The 7,500-nt window shown below is 44.5% G+C and overlaps 1 protein-coding gene across 2 annotated transcripts in view; it reads right to left on the bottom strand.

The window, feature by feature from the left end:
- cdin1 (CDAN1 interacting nuclease 1) overlaps positions 1-7,500 on the bottom strand; it is a 93,910-nt gene that overhangs the window by 75,339 nt on the left and 11,071 nt on the right. The gene's annotated exons all lie outside the window — the stretch shown is intronic.

The following is a 7,500-nucleotide window of genomic DNA, read 5'->3' as shown; positions in this document are numbered from 1 at the left end:
TAGCAGAGAGAGTAGAGAGAGAGAGGTTCCATTGGCCCATTGTTTCTGGGTTCTATTATTGGGGGGGGGGGATCCCCCTTTAGGCAGACCTAGGCAGACCTAAGAACTGTTCTATTCAATGCTAGGAGTATTATGACACGCTCCTTTAGGCAGACCGGAACCTGGTCATGTTAGGTGCCCATAGAAACCTATTACATTGGCATATCTCTACACTTAAAGAATCTCTGCTAGTAGTACCTGATGTGGTTCAGATCAGTTACCACTGGCCCAGAGAACCTGGCGCTGCTCATCGGCAACATATTGAAATGTGATTTATCGGCGGCGAGGGAATCTCAGTTGGGGAAATGCTTCAGTCCTGCATGGGTGGTTGGGGAAGGGTGATGGAGAAATGTTGCGGAGGGGTGGGGGGACGTAGCTGATGGTGGGGATGATGTTGGAGTTATGATGCGGAGGGGGTGTTGGATGGGATGTGGTGAGTTGTGGTGGTAGTTGTGGTGCTGGGGATGGGATGTACAAAGGCCTGCGTGGGGAGTTTGGGCCAGTGAGAAGGGATGGTGGGGGTGTGGTGAGCACCCCCCATGGTGCTGATGGTGGTGGAGGGACGAGCTGGTGGTGGTGATGGAGCTGGAGAGATGTGATGGTGGTGGTGGTGGCGTAGCTGGAGTGGGGTGATGGTGGTGGTGGTGATGGAGTTTAGTAGAATAGGGTGGTGGGGGTGGGAATGGGGGGTGGTGGTGGTGTAGAAAGTTTGCCTGACTGTCAGCACTGGCATATGGGGACATTCTGGAACAATCCCCGCCGCAGCTGATGGGCTTTGAAAATGGAAACTTTCACGGCAGGAAGCGGGGACTCCCAAGAGCCGGTCAATTCCATGGGTTGCCATAAGCTACATTCATCTCCAGCACCGCTCAATGTCAAACACCTGGCTCTGTGTGTGTGTGTGTGTGTGTGTGTGTGTGTGTGTGTGTGTGTGTGTGTGTGTGTGTGTGTGTGTGTGTGTGTGTGTGTGTGTGTGTGTGTGTGTGTGTGTGTGTGTGTGTGTGTGTGTGTGTGTGTGTAGGGGGTGGTGGGCTGATGGTAAGGGGGATTCCAAACTCCCAACAGAGAAATGTATGCACACATGTATGCATGCGCGCGCACACACACACACACACACACACACACACACACACACACACACACACACACACACACACACACACACACACACACACACACACACACACACACACACACACACACACACACTATAGATCAGGAGTATTCTAAGGTGGCGACAGATTTTGTTTTTCTAATTGGATGCAACCAAAAGCCCCATAGCTAGCTACTGCTGCGCTGCGCTTGTCTCCAGTGATCACTGTATTTCCATGCAGTGCTCAGCCTCAGTTCACTCAGTACATCTGATTGTAAAATTTAATGGACTTTTCCTTACAGGTCACCAGAGAATGATGTGTAAATACCAAGCGAAACCCCCTCGTTTCCTATCTGTATTGAAATAGTGTCTACGTATAGGACATTTTTTTTGCAAAATACTTTTACAGCAGTCCAAATCTCTCAAAATAAGCCAGTTTGCTTTTTGCATACTTATGACACTAAGTGAATATGGAAGACATCATCAAACTGAAATGTAGACCATTGATTGAAAAAGTTGTACATGGAGAATGCAAAGGGTTAACTATGGTTCCAGTGTACATTAGCCTGTGGGGGCAAGAGAAAGAACAACATCTCCCTCAAACTCTCACTCTCGCTTTCTCTCTCTCTCACACACACACACACACACACACACACACACACACACACACACACACACACACACACACACACACACACACACACACACACACGCACACACACACACACACACCTCTGAGAACACCACCCAACCCACAAGAAAACATGGCTGCCACCAGCGTTAATTTACTGTGATACCTGTAGGCCAAAGGGTGACTGCAATTAAGTGAGCCATTAAACGGTCAACTGTCAACATGTGAACACTTAGAAGTAGGTGAATAACAACCCTCCTGACAACCTTGCACCTGAGCATCTTAAGAATATTACCGTGCCGCTTCGTGGTCATGGCTGGGTCCGCTTCTCTTGAATCAAACATCTGTTAGGTTTTAAATGGATTACCCTGCATAATGATCATGATTACCGCCTAATTGCTAAATCTTTACCCTGTTAAGTTTAAAGGGATGTAAACTGCCCTTAATATCTGTGAAAACATATCTGTTCCAAACTGCAAGGGATGACTGTGCTTTTTTACCCCCTCTGTGTGTACACTGACCGCACGTGTGTGTGTGTGTTTTGGTGTGTGTGTGTGTGTGTGTGTGTGTGTGTGTGTGTGTGTGTGTGTGTGTGTGTGTGTGTGTGTGTGTGTGTGTGTGTGTGTGTGTGTGTGTGTGTGTGTGTGTGTGTGTGTGAGTGTGTGTGTGTGAGTGTGTGTGAGTGTGTGTGTATGTGGGCGCACACGCATGCATAAGCTTCAGCATGCATCTATAAACATTTGTTTAAATTTCCTGGATTCAGCATGAAGAAAAGCACGAATGAAAAAGAATATACGACACAAAGGTAGATATCAACTCAAATCAAACGGCACGGCACTTAAACCTCAGAACTCGAAACCTGAAAGAGCATTTTTAGATGACATGGCTCCAAACCTTAGGCGGTGTGCCTGTTATATGGCCTGTCATATGCTTGTACCCGAGCAATATCGTCCGATGTGCCCCATCCCACTGAGCAGACATTAGCAGTAAGTTATTGCGGGCTCAGCATTAATGTATATTCAACCTGTGCTCTCCAGGGTGCTCTGCGCTTCAATTCATGCTAAAATATGGAGCGATGCACAGTGCTTTACAATCGCTGCTGCGGTCTCCTGTGAGAACTCTCCACAGTAGCGTTACAAAACCGAGACATGTTTATTCCCCGACGTTTGCTTGCAAGGCTAACTACGAGAATTTTTTTTTGTAAGCCTTTGTTGTCGACGATAATGGACAAATTGATGAAAAAACACCAACGGAAAACCCATCTCTTAAGCAACGACCAATTTGCAGGGATTTAAAGCTCTGCGGAGATGTCAAAACAAAAAAAGCAAACGATTCAAATTGATGCATCGAACAAGTGTACAGCCATATCGCTCTCAGAAAAGGCTGGGAGGAGCGGGGCGAGTTAACGTCCATTAGTTTACCATACTGTTTAATATTTCATGACTTCAATTTCAGACAACGAGGAAAAAGCACAGATTTGCTTATTCATACACAGTTTATTGCGGCACTACATCAATTCACAAAAGCAAAAAGGAAGGAATGAGAAGAAGGAATGAGAAGAGGGAATGGAATGGCGTGATGGGGGTCGTGGACAGTCATCCTCTGGCTTAAGGGGACTGCTTGCTTTATCTCTGGATCAGATGCCTTCTCACGCCAGCCAAAGGGCCAGCCAATGACACTGTCCAGGGTCTGACTCTGCGTTGACCTGACCTCCCCCTGATTGCATCTGCAAATACTCGGGGCAGATAAAGGCCCGGTCATTTCACACCTTCCTGAGTACACGGGCACGGACTAATCTTCACACCCTCTCTGCTTCCTCCCGTCCTGACCCCTTACCCCGCCCCCACCCCTCCCAAAAAAACTCCTGCTTAGACTTATCACAATCGGCAGTGCCTCTAGAGTAAATAGATACCTCTCATGACACCTCGCAGGCCACACACACACACACACACACACACACACACACACACACACACACACACACACACACACACACACACACACACACACACACACACACACACACACACACACACACACACACACAACTAAATGCAACATAATAGCCCAACTGACTGCTCTGGCAGTTCAATAATCGCAGGTACCCCACGTCATCAGGAGGTCAATTCGTGTGTTAGCAAACCACTGAATGAACTTTCACCAATACTTTTGTTGTTAAAGGTGTCCTCTCAACGTCATTTCAGTAATATTGCTGTGTTCCCCATTGTTATTGAATGTGTTACGCGTTGGTCCTGTTTTAAAAAACGTTCTGGTTGCTTTGTTTCAAGCCGTTTTTGCAAGCTACCAAGGTGGCTTGTGGAGAAACGAGAGAGTGTTCCGGGTTTCTCATGGAAATGCGTCTCTGATTGGCTCACTCCTCTTGCTCTCGAGGAAATGCGTCTCTGATTGGCTCAGTCCTCCTGTTCTTGGAGAGATTGCAATGGGAAACAGAGTCGCCACTTCCCCGGGTGGTACTGCACTATAGGGGCGTCAATGGAGGCGTGCAGGCTCCATTCAGGGCTGTGCTCTTTCGACAGCGACCCCTAGGCGAGCTGCAGGCACGGAGCAATCAGAGTGGACATGCTGTATGTATGAGGCTTTGTGCGCTGTGTGTATCTGAGAGTAGCAACCAGCTGATAGCCAAGCTAAGCTAGGTTTCGGGCCACCAGACTTCGCTTGTTTTGAAAACAAGCAGAAAAAAGTACTCTACATGTTTTTAGAGAAATGGGTGGACATAAATTATGGGTAACGCCTTCTTTCAATGTGACGCAACACAGAAAGGCTTTCGTGATTCACCCGTTTATGTCAATTGTTTTTGTCAATTGGGAAACACCGGGAAACACAGCCAGGCGAGGTGACGCACCGCTATGAGAGCCTTGCAAGTGAGTTTAACTTGGGGTGACCGTCCGACTTTCAAAAGGATTGAGTAAAACTGTGTTTTATCGAAAGTTGGCCTTTAACTAACGCCATATGAACAAGGAATCACTCAACACAATTTAGCCTATACTTTTATCACCTAGTGGTTGTTAAAAATCGCTTTTCATTTTAAAAAGCATACTATGATTTATACAATGCTATATAAATGCTCTATAGTCCTTGTTACTTTAAAGCTGTGGAATAAAAGGGAAGAGATCGACTAAGTGCACAAAACTCATTTCAGGTGGTGCTGAGTTGAGTTCTCGATCTCAAAGCCATTAGGGCAGCATCACAGAGTCACGCTGGGCCTCTAGCCTGTAATTTGAAGCTCGCAAAACAGAAGGTTAGGAACAAGAGCGGCGCTTAGAAAATCATTCACCACCACCCAGCATAATTATCCCCCTCAGCAACCTACCGTACCCGACCACGTTCAATTAATATGCACACAGAGAAACGAAACGAAAGGGAAAGGGAAATTTCATTAGGACAAAAAAAAAGAAATAATAAAATAAAATAATCTCCCACTGCTCGTCCACAATTGTGTCCGTCTGCTTACCTACCTCGTGGCGTAATTTGGAGACTCGTCACTCTTACAGAGATAAATTATGTGAAATTACAGGTTAGGTGAGATCTGGTATTGTAAAATTGTACCCTTTTTTCACACACATGGTTGGCCTTTTCAGGTAATGTTACACTAAAAAGGATGGTATAACTCCCTACCATAGCAACAACAAAAAAACATAACCTATTCTCTTCCCAAGCTCCATTTCCACCCCAGCATTCCCTCACTACCAGATCCCTGAATTGATAGCATTACACCGCTAACATCACAGACGTTTGTGGCAAAATAATGAGATCATATTCCTAGACAGCCATAGTAAAGACCACCAAACCCCTTTCTTCCTCCCCATCAGCTCCATGCACTTCATACAGTATATAATAAACCGGCACGGATGGAGCACAACAAATAGGCTGTACAACGATAGATTGCATCTCAAGCTAATTAAAATGATATCCTTCCAGCTATTCATTATTAAGGGGAAAAACTCCCCTCTTACAAATAATTAATAATAATAAATGGCAGTAATTTAGCTAATGAAAGCCACCTGGCTAATGACATGCGAATCATATGTTGCGACAGTACTTAGCATTTGGACGATCCATACACAGAGAGCCGCGCGTATCTGGGCTCTTTAGGGCAGAAACCTAACTGAGGCATAGCTAATTTTTTACTAATGACTCTGTGCATGGGCTCAAGATGGCTTGCGAAGAGAAATTGGTGGGGGAGAAAAAGAGGGAAATAAATAAATGAATGCTTCAAAGCATTCCAACATTAGAGCTGATTTTCAATGGTGAACATTAACAAGATCTAAAATATTTTGAAGTGGCGGCAAAAAAAATAAATGAGAAGAAAAATCCTTAAATTTGAAGTTCTTCTTGCCACAGTAAGAGTGGAACCATGTTTATTTTTGGTGACAAACTGAAGTGAAAAAAACTTCAAGAGGTGCAGGAGAGCGCAAGATAGGCTTGGAAACTGTTATGACAGTTCGAGTAGGAGGTTGCTTTTTTTCTTCTTCTTCTCTCTCTCTCTCTCTCTCCCCGTGTATGTTCTTGGTTCCTGAATCAATATTTTGTGAGGGGGAAAAAACATACTTTGCTGGATGTGTTTTGCTTAAACGCATATGTAAATTGAACTAATTATACATGCTGATAAGGGAAGCTGAACATCTGCTTCTTCCAAATTTGATCCCCATGAAGAAAGCGCGCAAACTATGATCAATCTGACAAACCACAAACTACACAAACACACCATGGTCTTCACTTGCTCGGCTTTATGTCTTTGAATAAGACAGAATGTGAAAACTATAACAAACCAATGGGGGTACTTATTTATGCATACACGAATTAAATAAAAAAACACCACCAACTGGGTATATCATGTATAAACTTACGGCACCAAACTTAAGTGAAATAGAACTACTTAAAAAAAATCACAGAGAACATCTACAGTTTATTGCATATGTACACACTGCTGTACACATTTCTAGTGCAGAAATGCACAAGACAGAAAGCAGCAAATAGTTCCTTGCAATCTGTATCACCAAGAGATTCCAAAGGTATCGCAAATAAGTATTAGTAGATGTAGTTAAGTGCATCCGATAGTCTGATCTCAGACACCATAACCTGCATAGCTCTTGAAGAGGAGGATCGGTCAGAAGCAACACTCATACTGAATGGGGCATGCCATGGACATGAGGGTCGTCAGTGACAACACTCCAGTATGGACAGAGAGTTTGGTTAAACGGTAATGCTTTGTTGCCGCACCCACCACAGCAGGATGAAGGGCCACACAATGTTTCTTCGTAATCTTAAGAATTGGTGCCTTAGAGGCGACAGTGCCGTCACTAGCTACAATACCGCCGGAGTAGACAGTGCATCTTGGAGGACTGCATTCTCATCGTTAATGAGTTCAATGCCAAGTGTGGTTCTCTTTTAGTCTTGTTTGTGACTAATGTTAGGCTTACAATGCTGCATCCAAGGGTATGCCATACTTGTCAGTATGGGTATGTAATCGTTGGCTCATAAAGAAAGAAAGAAAGAAAGAAAGAAAGAAAGAAAGAAAGAAAGAAAGAAAGAAAGAAAGAAAGAAAGAAAGAAAGAAAGAAAGAAAGAAAGAAAGAAAGAAATGTCTCACTGTGCTGAGCATTATTTTCTTTCACACAAAACCATATCAGACAAAATGACCACCTCCCCACTGGCCTGAAGCATGACTTCTACAGTTGTATCAGCACGTATCTTGGGCAATTTGTTCCATTCTGCT

This window comes from Engraulis encrasicolus, chromosome 19 (genome assembly GCF_034702125.1).
Source record: "Engraulis encrasicolus isolate BLACKSEA-1 chromosome 19, IST_EnEncr_1.0, whole genome shotgun sequence".
In the NCBI taxonomy this organism is placed as follows: domain Eukaryota; kingdom Metazoa; phylum Chordata; class Actinopteri; order Clupeiformes; family Engraulidae; genus Engraulis; species Engraulis encrasicolus.
This window is presented reverse-complemented; position numbering and strand designations above follow the sequence as displayed.